Source organism: Hyaena hyaena, unplaced genomic scaffold (genome assembly GCF_003009895.1).
Source record: "Hyaena hyaena isolate Hyena2069 unplaced genomic scaffold, ASM300989v1 scaffold_339, whole genome shotgun sequence".
NCBI lineage: Eukaryota > Metazoa > Chordata > Mammalia > Carnivora > Hyaenidae > Hyaena > Hyaena hyaena.
This window is the reverse complement of record NW_024080971.1, coordinates 277,968-291,479: the sequence shown is the minus strand read 5'-3', so window position 1 is coordinate 291,479 and position 13,512 is coordinate 277,968. Positions and strand designations below refer to the sequence as shown.

Sequence of the window (13,512 nt, the reverse complement as noted above, 5' to 3'; positions counted from 1 at the left end):
TGAAATGCGCAGCCAAAAGGCCCAATTAGCGTCCGAGCAAGGAGGGCGGGGGGAGTGGGGGTGGAGAGAGGTCTCCGCTGCGGATCTACTTTGGCTCCTCCCGAGTCCTGCAAGGCACAAAATCGCCACACCAAACATGGCGCCCTCGAGTGTCCTTTCTTCGTTTCCTCTCTCCCGTACCTTATGGCCACACTCAACATGGCCCCAACCGAAGGTTGTATTCCTGTGGAACCGTCTCGGGACAGTTCTCGCGACGTTTGCCTGGGCCCCGACAGCTCCCGCCCTGCCTCGCGCGGCCGCCACTGCCACTGCCGCCGGCGCCGCTCCTCCTCCGTGTCAGTTGTTGGGCTGTAATGGCGACTGGGCCGCCGCTGCCGAAGTGACTCCCGGGCAGGGGAGCGGGGCCGGACCTGCGCCAGAGGAAACTGCAGAGAACCGCAGCTCAGGGGGAGGCTTGCTGTGGGGGAGGGGAGGCAGCCTTTCCGCCTCTCCTTCCGTCTCTGCAGCCCGGCGGATCCCGGGAGCAAGTGCGAGGCGGGCACCCGGTGCGTCCCCGGAGCGGGGAGGCCAGGCCCGGCAGCCCTGGGGCCGGTCGGGGCGGCATCACTGCACCCTCCGCCAGGCCCCGCGGGATGCACCGTGGGAGCCGAGGGCGGAGGCGACACTCTCAGGTGAGCCGCGGGAGGACGTGGCTGGGACCGCGGACGCTCGCTTAGCTGCTGCTGCCTCTGTCCGCGGTCCCGGGTCCCCGGTGGCGGCGAGAGAGGCGGGGCGGGGCGCCGGGAGCCCTGGCCCAGCCTGGCGTCCCCCTCGGGGAACCTCCCCGTATCCTGAGCCTTTGCGGGGAGGGCCATCCTGAGCCCTGGATTTCAGGTCCCACCGGTGCCTGCCGAAGACGGATTTCCTTCCTTACCTGCTAGTGCTCTCCCTGCTCCCAGCCCCTCCTCTCGTCTGCAAAAGATGTAAGATACCTCTCGCCTTTGGTCTCCGGAGAAGTGCTCTTCCTTCACTTGCAGATCAGGCATATTTTAGGAAATTTCGGGGCAACTGGCTCCAGTGGCAAGGATGACTGGTTTCTGTTCCTTTTTGGTGGGGATAAGCATTCTCAAGTATAGGGAAAACTTTGATCTTCTCTTCCAGTCTAGCAGCTGCAGAATGTAGTCTACCGATTTATTCACAAATGATTTAGTGGGAGATTTAAAAAGCTTTACGCTTTCCAAGTTGTCTATTTTCCCCCCGCCCTCTTTTTAAATGTAGCCCAACATGGTAAATAATACCTAACTAATGTTCCAAATACGGTTTGGAATTTCTCTGGGTTTTTAGTTTTCAGATAGGAAGTTGCAAATAAGTATAAGCTTTTAATGTGGTTTTAGCGTAGTAGCAAATCTTTCATAAAGGAAAAGATCCTATATGACAGGTTGTCAGCAGTAGTAATCAGTATCCATACACTCCACCTGATTGTTTGATATTTTTGTTTTGATGGCGATCCTTGTTTTGAATTTGGAAAAGTCGTTAATGGTTATGTTGCCATGTTAACGATTCCTCCTCCTCTTGTATTTAAAGGTTTTGAAGGAAAGGCTATGTTAGGCGGACCTAGCAACAGCCTGAAACGGTTTGTAGGAGCAATGATAAAATATTGAGAGCTGCTCTCCACTTTAAAAATTTCTTGGTTTAAAATGCAGTTTTTAAACAAGGCAGTGTGCTGCCAATAACATGAGATTGTGATTTTGGGAGATTGGTTGTTAGACCGATGGTAGAAGTTGCTTCAAACCCATGGATGTGTAACATGAAATCAGGTTTGGTATGCTCAGTTGATGAACTCCATTCAGTATAATAAAATAAATCTGAACCATTGAGGCATTGAATTGAATTGAAGATGCTTTAATCAGAAAATAAACATCGAGCTAAAATACATTGTCTGTGTGGATAAATACATGTATCTCATTTTTTCGTAGTCAGTAGCAGGACTTGTGTTTGTCATGATGGTGACGTCTAATAAGTAAACAATTTTATACATATGTGAGATAATTTCTGAGTCTCTGAGATGTATTGTTATGTAAGAGTGTTAGCACTTAAACAGCCAGCCTCCTGGTGGGGTAATCAATTTAGGAATTATGAAGTTTTGAATTTTTTCTTAATGCTTTTTTTTGATTGCCAGTCTTTTGTCCATTTTATAACACTTGTATCATGGGCAGATGAAAGGAGATGAAGTCCCCATTTAATCAATTTTGTTATTTGTTAAATTGCTATAAGTTACAGTGGCAGCAAAAAAGAAGCAACTGTTTAAAATAACTGACATCATTTTTTGGTGTGTCACCACATACGTTATTCTATTTAGTATTCACAGCAATGTGAGGTAGGCTTGGCAAATATTTTTGTTTTGCAGTTGTGGAAATTGACACAAGGAAGTGTGATGAATAATGCTCTTATTCCTGAACAAGTGTTTTTTGTTTTTATTGAGGTATAATTGACACAACATTATATTAGTTTCAGGTGTACAACATAATGATTCAGTATATGTTTGTATTGTGAAATGATCACCACAAGCCTAATTAACATTGTAGAATTAGTTTTGTTTTAAATTGAATATTAAGTAGATACTCCTGGAACTTGCTTTTATAAAATCTAAAAAAAATTCTATTTTTGTTCCTTTTGACATTCCATTAACTCCTTAATGCTGATGATCATTGTTCTTTAAAAACAATATTTTCAGTAATTTTGTTAATTATGAACAAGCGATGAATTATAATGAATGGCTTTACTGCTGTATGTGCTTTTTGCTTGAACAGTATTCCTAAGAAATTGTAGTTGATTTGTCATCTTTCATTTTGTTTGGATCCTCAGAGTTCTATCATCTTTGATAATTCGAATCATTTATACTCTTAGTTATGATCCACCAATATTTGGGCTACATAGTAGCGTAACGGAAAAGTAGAAACATCTTGGTGATTTTGTTCTAGTCTTGATGACTTAAAAAGTTAACTTGCCATCTACACATGTGTTTGCTATTTTTTGCAGTGTGGGAGAGTTTGTGAAATAGTTTCTTTATTGACATTTTCTTCTCATGTCAAACAACTTTTAGTGTTGCAGATAGTAAAAAAAAAAAAACAAAACCCACAAATAATCAAAAGATTGCATATTGGTTTCTTTCCCCTTCAGTAATAGCTTTTTGTTTATTGTTATCACAAGTATAACTTTCCATTGACTAGTGGTTATTTTGGTTTGTGATTTGCCTTTCTTGTCTAGTCTGTAAGTTCCATGGTGACAGAGGTTCTCTGTTAACTATTGTGCACCCAGTAGCTGGTACATAGTAAACCAGTCAATAAATATTAGTTGAATAAATTGACTTAAGAGTAGTCTTGGCATAATATTTAAAACACAAAACACAGCACTGCTTCAGGTTCCTAGGCACACGTCAAATCTTATTAGAAATATACTCCAGAGATATGTTCAAATTTGTTAGGTGGCAGGGAATGACAGCTTGGGATTAAAAAGCCACTGAGAATAAGCCACAGGTGGATCCAGAAAGCTTTATTGGCTGTTTTAATGGTTTGCTGGGTGTCTGGCAATAGTTATTATAATTTAAAGAAAATAGGTTTAAGGTCCTGACCTAATTAGTACCATAATTATAGGCTCTTAATAACTTTAAGTCACTTCTTAATTACAGCATTGAGAGTTTTAAATCTGAAAGGCCAGGTAGTCTAATTCCCACGTTTTATACAGAAGTGAACAGTATTGTATAGGGGAAATATCTCACCTAGAGTTGATTTCATAACTGGATGAAGAATTCACTATACAGCTGCTAAGTCTACACTTCTTTGAAGTCAGATAACCATCAAATCAGAGGAGGATTAGGAACAACCTGGCAGTCTGTTCATTCTACATCAGAGTGCATTAAAAATTCAAAATAGACCTCCCCATGAATCAGAAATATTTGTTAACAATAAACCTCAACCCTCCCCTCTGTCATTGGGACTGTAAATGGGTACAGCTAGGACAGTGTTCTGGAAGGAAATTTGGTATTCTCTATCAAAATTAAGGGTGCGGATATTTGATAGAGTTATTTCATTTTTAGGAGTTTATCTTACAGAATTTTTTTAAAAAATATTTTTATTATTTATTTCTAGGAGAGAGAGAGAGTGTGAGCAGGGGAGGGTCAGAGAGAGGGGGGGATACAGACTCTGAAATAGGCTCCAGGCTCTGAGCTGGCAGTCAACACAGAGCCCGACGCGGGGCTCGAACCCACGAACTGTGAGATCATGACCTAAGCGAAAGTCGGACGCTTAACCGACTAAGCCACCCAGGTGCCCCTATCTTACAGAAATTTTAACACAAAAGCACAAGAGCAAATCTATAAGGAGTTCATTTTAACATTATTACAAGTAAATGCCAATAGTATTCAAAAATAAAAAGTCCTAAATGTCAGGAATAGTCCTAAATGTAGAGGAAGAGTTAATTATAGTGTACTTAATGTTTTGAAGTGCTATGCACTTGTTAACAGGTTGAGGGATAGCTATATTTACTTCATGAGAAGCAGCTAAGTGTATCATTGAGTACAAGGACCATGCAACTAACTTTCTGGGTTCAAATCCCAACTGCATCATTTATTAGATGCAGCCATTAGCAAATTACTTAAACTCATCTATAAATGATATAATTATAGTTCACCTGACAGGGCTGTTGTGTGAGTTAAATGAGTTACTATTTAAGCCCTAAGCAAGCATAGTAATCACCACATAAATGTTTAAGTGTTTGCAATTACTATTATGTACTGACATGGAAGAATGTTCATGACATAATACTGAGTGCAAAAAGAAGTTGCATTACACCATAGACTATGATTCAGTTTTGAAAAAACAAGCACGGGCAAAGAAATTTAGTTTGATTTTTTTATGATTTAGTATGTGCATAGGAAATGGTCTGTAAGGATATATGTATGTTAAACTATTAGCTGTGTTATCTCTTGGGGAGTGGATGACTCTTTTTTACTTTAGACACTTTTGTATTTATTATAAGTTCCACTTTTATAATTTTTGAAACTTTTCTCTAAAAAATATCAAAACAAATTTTCTTTTATACAGTCATATGAATGTATTCTGGAAACATTTTTTAAAAAATGTTTGTTTATTTTTAAGAGGGACAGAGCATGAGCGGGGGTGGGGCAGAGACAGTGAGGGAGACACAGAATCTGAAACAGGCTCCAGGCTCTGAGCTGTCAGCACGGAGTCGGATGTGGGACTTGAACTTGGGAATGGTGAGATCATGACCAGAGCCGAAGTCAGACGCCCAACCGACTGAGCTGCCTAGATGCCCCTAAATGTATTTTTTAATTTAGTTATTTTTCAGAGATCTGTAGATTTCATCCACATGATATCACATGATTAGATTCTGTTTCAAAACTTTCGTTGATGGAAGGTTAAACCTTAAGTGTTTTTATTTTCTACTAGCTTTAGTGACCTTAAGTATCATTTCTTAATTTGCAAAGTACACAGGCTAGCAGTTGTTCCTTAAACCCAGGATTCCCAAACTGTGCTGTCAGGTACCTTTGAGCACTATAGTGAGCTCACACAGGCACTGTGGAATATTTAAAAATTTTTGAGGGAAACACAGCAATATTTGACAATTGTGGGGTATCTGTGTGATATTTGACATCTGTGGGACTCTGCTCAAAGTGTTAGTTTCAGGTAGTGTCTGTGATATTGTGCTGTATTCTTTTATATGACAGGAAGTCTTCAAAAAGCTAGGTTGGGGGTAGGGGGCCTACTGTGATTTAAAAAAGTACTGTGCAAAAATCTGTGTGAACGGTAAATCAAAGTGGCAGTGTCCAAAGGGATTTCAGGGTTTGAGAAATTGTGTAGAGTAGGTGCATTCATCCCATTAATAAATAATTGTGGTTATTTAGTAATAAAATATTTCTTTCAATTTATATGTATTTTTCAAACTGCTACTAAGTCGTTAGGACACAAATACTTAATAGATTGTATGGATGTAATAAATGGAACTAGTAGGTATTTTTTGGTGCCCAGGGGGAACCATGAAAAAATTACTGAGACACTGAGAGTTCTGTGAACTGAAAAAGCTTGGGAACCTCTTAAACTCTTTTGACTAGGACACTTACAGTAAGAGATTTATTTTTCATAGGGTTATAATATACACATAGATGTATAAATATAAATGAAACGTAAGTTTCACTAAATAATGCCCTTACTGCTTTCAACACTTCTGTTATTTTTAATTCAGTCTTGTTTGGTTTTTATTAAAAAATGCTAGCTCCAACCCACCAGATTGTTTTTTTTTTCTTTGACCTACTAAGGGGTCATTACTACAAATTTGAAGAACATGAGGCTGGTTGACCTCTAACTTCTAGCTTTAGTATGCTTTATTTTCTGATTGGTTATAAATGAAATTGGACTACACTTATTCAATTGATGCATCTCTGAAAATTTGTATAGATGCTACATTTGTGTATGATGAATTATTTAAAAAAATTTTTTAAAGTTTATTTGAGAGAGAGAGAGAGAACACAAGTGGGGGAGGAACAGAGAGTAAGGGCGAGAGAGAATTCCACGCAGGCTCCCCACCATCAGTGCAGAGCCCATTGTGGGGCTCGAACCCACAAACTGTGAGATCATGACCTGAGCCGAAATCAGGATTTGGACGCTTAACCGACTGAACCCCCAAGGCACCCCTATAAGAGTATTTTATTAAAGAATTTCTTTATAGTTCCAGGCTTGTTTTAAATTATAAAATGCAGATGTATGCATTTACCTATTATGTAGTTAGTTATTTTACATGTTGTCAGAATAAATTATCTGCTTAGGAATGGTTAACCTCTTCCCATTATGAGTCTCATATATATATGAGTCATATATATATATATATATGGCCTATTTGCCTGTAGGGATTGGATTCTGACACTTATCAATGGGGCCATCAGTTAGTAAGCAGGTCTGGAGCACCTAGTGTGTACTATGCATGGACTAAGGTTATATAGGGGACTAAAACATCATCCCTATTGTTCATGTAGTGACAGATACGTGAATAATAGTACAAGGTATTAAGAGGATCCACAAAGTGGCAGCAACGACACTGCATTAAGGAGTCAATAAACGCTTCCAATGAAAGAAAAAGTCGTTATCTTTGTTTCCTTTACAGCCTTAGCTTAAATTAGCTAAGTCATTGCATATAGAAGGCAACTTTTCAAAATTATTTGTTTTTTCTTGTGTTTCTTTTCTTCCTCAGAACATGATGAGGGCCCTCTGCTTTAAGGAAATCCAAAAACATATCCACAGAAAAATCTGCTTTCTCCTGGATCCTCAGAGTTAACCAGTTTTAAGAGTTTCTTAGGTATCAGGGAAGGTTTTGTCCCTTTGAAAATTTCATACTTAGACCAAATAATAATCCTGATTCGCAAGCTATAAAACACTTTTATAGGGATATATTCCTTGAAATTAATTTGGAAGAGCAAGTATTCAGGATAACTAGATGGTGGGTAAGCATAGACTCCTGTGTCTAGGGCTTCTCCCCTCATTATTCCTAGTCTTGTTCATTGTTTTCAGTTCTCCTTAAGTAGAAGACTAGGGGCACCTCTAGTCAAGTTTTAGTTTAGCTCTTCATTTCCTATCAGTAGGGAACATTATGTTCTTGTGATCCTCACCCTGCCTCTTATATTCCAGAGGCCAAACTGGTACCAAATGTAACATAGTTTCTTCTGGATTTCATAGATTACAATAGATCTGCCTTGTATTTGTAAAAGTGGTTCTTGGGGTTTTTGTATTTTATTTTTTCACTTATATATTTCCTTAATGTTTGTTTATTTTTTGAGAGAGAGACAGAGACACAGAAACACAGAATCTGAAGCAGGCAGGCTCCAGGCTCTGAGCTGTCAGCACAGAGCCTGACACAGGGCTCGAACTCACAAACCATGAGATCATGACCTGAGCTGAAGTCAGATACTCAACCGACTGAGCCATACTCAACCGACTGAGCCACCCAGGTGCCCTGGGTTTTTGTATTTTAAATGTGAAAAGAGGTGAGGCTAAATTCTCAGGTCATTTGTATATGTGTATTATACTATATTATGGGGATCTTGGTTATTTTGAGAATTTACTTGTAACAGAGTAATGGGTCTGACCTAGAACTGCAATGTTTTTTCCTTTTTTTCCAGCCTGGTCCCTACTAAATTTGTCCATTTTATATTTAGATTAGATAGTATGACTATTGCAGGATTGTTGGGTTTTTTTCCTCATTCTTTCAGCCAACCGTGGTTGTTATATAGGATCTGATAGAGATGAGAGAACCGAAATGTAGCAAAAGTATGGAAAATATTCTGTGAGAGCCAAAATAATATAATTTCTTTCATCGTTTATCCCCAAGTGCCAAGCACATAGGGGGAGCCCAATAAATAATTGAACCAAATCTGTGTGATTGAATGAGAGCCCTGTCAATAAATGTAGAGGGAAAATTTGCTGCTAGAGGATAGTTGGGAATTGGCTATTTTAAAATATCATATCTTATTTGTGTATATACCGTACGTACAGATCAGCATTTCTCAAACTTTTTGGTGTCAAGACCACCTCATGAGTTATTAACAACTTAAAAAACTTTTGTTTATGTGGGGTTTGTCTACTGATATTTATTATATATAAGATTTAAATATATATGTTAGTTTTTAAGAAAATATTAATTCCAGTATAGTTAACATACAGTGTTGTATTAGTATTAGGTGTACAATACAGTGAGTGATTCAACAATTCTGTACATTACTCAGTGTTCATCATAATAAGTGTACTCTTAATCTCCTTCACCAATTTCGCCCATCCATCCATTTGTTCTCTATAGTTAAGAGTCTCTTTTTTGGTTTGTCCCTTTTTTCTCTTTGTTTTGTTTCTTAAATTCCACATGTGAGTGAAATCTAATGGTATTTGTTTTTCCTCTGATATTAGGATTATACTCTTTAGATCCATTCATGTTGTTGCAAATGGCAAGATTTCATTCTTTTTTATGGCTGAATAATATTCCATTATATATATATATACAAGTATAAAGATATATGTACATACACACACACACACACCCCCTACCTCTTCTTTATCCATTCATCTATCAGTGGACACTTGGGTTGCTTCCGTAAATTGGCTATTGTAAATAATACTGCAGTAAACATAGGAGTGCCTATATCTTCATATTAGTGTTTTCATATTCTTTGGGTAAATACCCAGTAGTGGAATTACTGGATCATATGGTAGTTCTATTTTTAATTTTTGGAGGAGCCACTCTACTGTTTTCCACAGTGGCCGTACCAATTTGCTTTCCCACCAACAGTACAAAAAGGATTCTTTTTTCTTCACACCTGTGCCAATACTTGTTTCTTGTGTTTTTGATTTTTAGCCATTCTGACAGGTGTGAGGTGATATCTCATTGTTTTGTTTTGCATTTTCCTGATGATGAGGGATGTTGAACATCTTTTCATATGTCTGTTGGCCATCTGTGTGTCTTCTTTGGAGAAAAGTCTGATTCATGTCTTATGCCCATTTTTTAATTGATTATTTGTTTTCGTGTATGCGTTGAGTTGTGTAAGTTCTTTCTGTATTTTGGATACTAACCCTTTATTGGATATGCCAATTGCAAATATCTTCTCTTATTCAGTAGTTTATCTTTTAGTTTTGATGGTTTCCTTAGCTGCGCAGACACTTTTTATTTTGGTGTATTCCCAATAGTTTATTTTTGCTTTTGTTTCTCTTGCTTCAAGACATATCTAGTAAAATGTTGCTACAGTTGATGTCAGAGACATTACTGCTTGTGCTGTCTTCTATGATTTTATGATTCAGAGCTCACATTTAAGTCCTTAATCCATTTTGAATTTTTATTTTTGTGTATGTTGTAAGAGAGGTCCAATTTTATTCTTTTGCATGTAGCTGTCCAATTTTCCCAGAACCATTTTTCGAAGAGACTATCTTTTTACCATTCTTCTTTGTTGAAGATTAATTGACCAAGTAATTGTGGGTTTATATCTAGGTTTTTTATTCTGTTCTATTGATCTATATGTCAGTTTTTGTGCCAGTACCATACTGTTTTGATTACCACAGCTTTCTAGTAGATCTTGAAATCTGGGATTGTGATACCTCTGTTTTGTTCTTCTTTTTCAAGATTGTTTTGACTATTTGGATTTTTTTGTGGTTCCATACATTATTTGTTATGGTTCTGTGAAAAATGCTCTTGGCATTTCAAAAGGGATTTCATTAAATCTGTAGGTTGCTTTTGGTAGTATGGACATTTTAACAATATTTGTTCTTCCAGTCTGTGAGCATGGAATATTTTTCCATTTGTTTGTGTCATCTTCAATTTCTTTCATCAATGTTTAATAGTTTTTAGAGGACAGGTCTTTTATCTCCTTGGTTAAGTTTATTCCTAGGTATTTTATTATATTCGGTGCAGTTGTAAATGGAATTATTTTCTTAATGTATCTTTCTGCTGCTTTATTATCAGTGCATAGATTCAACAGATTTCTGTACATTGATTTTGTATCTTGTGACCTTACCAAATTCATTTATCAGTTCTAGTAGTTTTTTGGTGGTCTTTGGGATTTTCTATATATATATATATATTTTGGTGGTCTTTGGGATTTTCTATATATATGTGTGTATATATACTCTCTCTATATATATTCTATATATAGTATCTGCAAATAGTGAAAGTTTACTTCTTCCTTACCAACTTGGGTGCCTTTTATTTTTAAAAATTTTTTTTATTTTTAATATTTATTTATTTGTGAGAGGGAGGGGCAGAGAGAGAGATCGAGAGAGAGAGAGAGAGAGAGAGAGAGAGAGAGAGGGAGGAAGGGAAGTACAGAATCAGAAGCAGGCTGCAGGCTCTGAGCTGTCAGCACAGAGCCCAATGTGGGGCTCAAACCCATGAATTGTGAGACCATGACCTGAGTTGAAGTCCGTCATTCAACCGACTGAACCACCCAGGTGTCCTACCTTTTATTTCTTGTATGATTGCTGTGGCTCGGACTTCCACTACTATGTGGAATAAAAGTGGTGAAGGTGAACTTGTTTTGTTACTGATCTTAGAGAAAGAGCTCTCAGTTTTTCACCATTGAATATGATGTTAGCTGTGTTTGTTTGTTTTATTATATGGCCTTTATTATGTTGATGTTCCTTTTAAACCTACTTTGTTGAGGGTTTTTATCTTGAATGTTGTGCTTTGTCAGATGCTTTTTCTGCATCTCTTGAAATCATATGGTTTTATCCTTACTCTTGTTGATGTGATGTATCATGTTGATTGGTTTGTGAATATTAAACCACATTTGCATCCCTGGAATAAATCCCACTTGATATGGTGAATGATTTTTTTTAAATGTATTGTTGGATTCAGTTTGTCAATATTTTGTTGAATCTTTTTGCATCTGTGTTCATCAGAAATATTGACCTGTAGTTCTCTTTTTTGGTGGTATCTTTATCTGGTTTTGGTATCAGAGTAATGCTAGCCTCATAGAATATATTTGGAAACTTTCCTTCCTCTTCTTTTTTTGGAGTAGTTTGAAAATAGGTATTAACTCTTCTTTAAATGTCTAGTAGAAGTCTCCTGTGAATTCATCTGGTCCTAGACTTTTGTTTGTTGGGAGTGTTTGATTACTGAATCAGTTTCATTGGTGGTAATCAGTCTATTCAAATTTTTTGTTTCTTCCTGATTCAGTTTTGGGAAGTGATACGGTTCTAGGAATTTATTTCTTTTAGGTTGTCCAACTTATTGATGTATAATTTTTCATACTACTCTCTTAAAATCCTTTATAGTTTTGTGGTGTTCGTTGTTATTTCTCCTCTCTCATTGTGATTTTGTTTCCTCTCACTCTTTCTTTCTCTTCTCTCCCTCTCTCTTTTAAGGAGTCTGGCTAAAGGTTTATCAGTCTTGTTGATCTTTTCAAAGAATTAGCTCCTGGCTTTATTTATATGTTATATTGGGTTTTTGTTTTTGTTTTTTAGTTTCTATTTCATTTATTTCTGCTCTATTCTTTATTATTTCCTTCTTTCTATTGATTTTGGGTTTTGTTTATTGTTCTTTTTATAGCTCATTTAGATGTCAGGTTAGATTATTTGACATTTTTTTTTTGTTTCTTGCAGCAGACCTGTATTGCTATAATCTTCTTTCTGAGAACAGCTCTTGCTACATTCCAAAGATTTTGGACCATTGCGTTTTCATTTTCCTTTGTCTCTATATTTTTTTATTTCCTCTTTGATTTCTTGGTTGACTCATTATTTTTTAGTAGCATGTTATTTCACTTCCAAGTATTTGTGTTTTTCCCAGATTTTTTCTTGTGGTTGATTTCTAGTTTCATAGCATTCTGGTTGGAGAAGATGCATGATATGGAAGTTTTAAATATATTTATTAATTTATTTAAACCATATTAAGATAAATAACATTTTAAAATGAAAAGTAACTATATTTTCCAAAACACTTAGTGAAAAGAATAACCTTGTTTGACGTTTTTCCAATCTTTTTAATGTCTAGCTTAATAGAAGACATCTGGATTCTCATATCTGCTTCTGCATTCAATCTGTTGTGATATCATATGTAGGCTTTGGGAGACTGCACTATATATAGTCATAAGAGAAAGAAAGTGAAAAAGAGAAATAATGTCTTAATATTATTATGGAAATAGTTTTGATTTCAAAGATTTCCCCTGATAGGTGGACCCTCAGAGATTTCTGGACCACAATTGGAACTGGTGGTATAGATTATAAATTTAGAGTACAGTAGGACCTTAGAGGTCATGTAGTTTTAATTACCTCTTGCGGATATTTCTGGTTTATGCCTCTGGACTGAGATAGGGAATGCCTCAAGCTCATGCTTTTGGGAATAATCATAAGTTGGCTTTTGGAGATGTTGAGTTTGATGTGCCTTTGAGGTTTCTGAATAAGCAGTTTGATATGTGAGTTAGCAGAGATAACATCCAGACTAGAGTTTTGGCAGTCATTGACATATACGTACATGGTATTTGAAGACTTAGACACAGTGACATCACCCAGAGTATAATGTTTGAAGAGAAAAGAGCCCATGGTCAAACCCGCTTGAAACTCTAGATTTTTTTTTTTTAAATGTTTTATTTATTTATTTCGAGGAGAGAGAGAGAGAGAGAGAGACAGCATGAGCAGGGGAGGGTCAGAGAGAGAGGGAGTGACAGACTCTGAAACAGGCTCCAGGCTCTGAGCTGGCAGTCAGCACAGAGCCCGACGCGGGGCTCGAACCCACGAACCGCGAGATCATGACCTGAGCGAAAGTCGGACGCTTAACCGACTAAGCCACCCGGGCGCCCCGAAACTCTAGATTTAAAAGAGAAGGGCTAGCTAGCAGAGGAGACTTAAGAACCAGAGAGGAGATGGAAAATCAGAGTGTAGTATATGGAAGCCAAGGGAAATGAGTGTTTCTTTTTTTTTTTTTTTTTTTTTTACAAATAGTTTATTGTCAAATTAGTGTCCACATAACACTCAGTGCTCATCCCCACAAGTG

The 13,512-nt window shown here is 37.4% G+C and overlaps 1 protein-coding gene across 1 annotated transcript in view; it reads left to right on the top strand.

The window, feature by feature from the left end:
* The first annotated feature begins 324 nt into the window (after window positions 1-324).
* CEP350 (centrosomal protein 350) overlaps window positions 325-13,512 on the top strand; it is a 144,197-nt gene continuing 131,009 nt past the window's right edge. Inside the window, exon 1 of the mRNA XM_039249495.1 lies at window positions 325-671. The gene's annotated coding sequence lies outside the window, so the exon portion shown is untranslated. The remainder of the gene's footprint in view (window positions 672-13,512) is intronic.